Below are 1,924 nucleotides of genomic sequence, written 5' to 3'. Positions count from 1 at the left end.
CTTTTCCCTCCTTCGAAAGGAAAGCTACAAGCCCAACTTTCCTTGCCCGTTAGTCAATTCTGCCCTCTATTTCTCCGCCTTGCCGCCGTGGAACATAAGGGACAGGGTTTACTAGCCAGCTCCTCTCGGAACCTTTGCGACCAACCTGCCCACACTATAACCCCCAAACGCTAATAAGGAGACTGCATGATATGGTAGACAGAAAATAAAAACGCGAAAAAAATGAAATTTTGAAAATCGAACCCACAACCAGCCAAATCGTTTGTAAGTCATGCCAAATGACTGGTGACATCTTAAAAACCCATTGAAGCCACAACATCCCATAATTTCACGCTTTTAAAGATTTGTCACTATACGCACTGTAAGTACCTCACTAATTCTCACCTCAGATTTTACGGGAACATGTTCAAATTTTAACACGCCTCTCAGCACGACCAATTACATTAAAATTCATCGCAAAAGTCAGAATTCTCCAATTTTTGAAAAATTCACTATATTCACTGTAAGTACCTCGCTAGACAGTGGAGACCTCAGATTTTACGGGAACATGATCAACTTTCGACACACCTCTCAGCACGAGCAGTTACATAGAAATCCATCAGGAAAGTCGTGCTGTGAAGAGGTCTTTCGACTAAGAAAAATGGTGGTGTGAGGAGGAGTCACCTAAATCAGAGAAAAATACTCTTATAGGAGACTGCTACGAAAGACATTTCTGAGTCCACTGGCCCTAGTCCCCTAATAAGTGTATTTCTGTTTGTTTTAAGAAGGTCCTCCTGACATCACCAATCTTCTGTCTTCAATCCTAACCCCAACGTTAACCCTAACGCTAACCCTAACCCTACCTCCCTCAGGGGCAGTTCTATGGTTATGATCCCACGGTAGGCAGAAAAACTATCCCAATCTAGGTTTTCTTGTATGCTGACTCCATTTTAAATGCTTTTACTTGAGTCTGACAAAGGCAAAGCCAAATACTCACCCCTATATGGACGGGGAAGCAAAGTGCGGATTTTGGTAGGTCGGCATTTTCAATCAGGAATGTTGCCATTCGAAAGAGCGTCCAAAAAAACTTGGTTGGGACACATTTATTTTAGAAATTAGCGACCTAACCAGAAGTGCACTTTTTGGTGGGCCTACCCTACCCCCCTCAGGAGCAGTTCTATGGTTATAATACCACGGAAGGCACAAAACCTATCCCAAACTAGGTTTTCTTGTATGCTGATTCCATTTTCAATGTGTTTCCTTGACTCTGACGAAAGCAAAGCCAAATACTCACCCCTATATGGACGGGGAAGCAAAGTGCGGATTTTGGTAGGTCGGCATTTTCAATCAGGAATGTTGCCATTCGAAAGAGCGTCCAAAAAAACTTGGTTGGGACACATTTATTTTAGAAATTAGCGACCTAACCAGAAGTGCACTTTTTGGTGGGCCTACCCTACCCCCCTCAGGAGCAGTTCTATGGTTATAATACCACGGAAGGCACAAAACCTATCCCAAACTAGGTTTTCTTGTATGCTGATTCCATTTTCAATGTGTTTCCTTGACTCTGACGGAAGCAAAGTCAAATACTCACCTCTATATGGACGGGGAAGCAAAGTGCGGATTTTGGTAGGTCGCCATTTTCAATCGGGAATGTTGCCATTCGAAAGAGCGTCTAAAAGAACTTGGCTGGAACACATTTTTGCTATAAATTGTTGACCTAAGTATATAAGCAAGTATATAAGCAAATACTCGTTACATAGCATAAATAGCCTCTAAACACCCGAAAAACCTCTCCAAATATCATTTAAACCTTTTTCCTAACCCTAACACTTACCCTAACCCTAACCCTAACCCCATTTCAAACCCTAATTCTAAGTCAGAGGTCCTCCTCACACCACCAATTTTTTTGGTAGGTCAAAAGACCTCCCCACACCACAGAATTTTC

The sequence above is a fragment of the Pavona decussata genome, unplaced genomic scaffold (assembly GCF_977016875.1).
Source record: "Pavona decussata unplaced genomic scaffold, jaPavDecu1.1 SCAFFOLD_3706, whole genome shotgun sequence".
Classification (NCBI taxonomy): domain Eukaryota; kingdom Metazoa; phylum Cnidaria; class Anthozoa; order Scleractinia; family Agariciidae; genus Pavona; species Pavona decussata.
Note: the sequence above shows the minus strand (reverse complement) of the source record.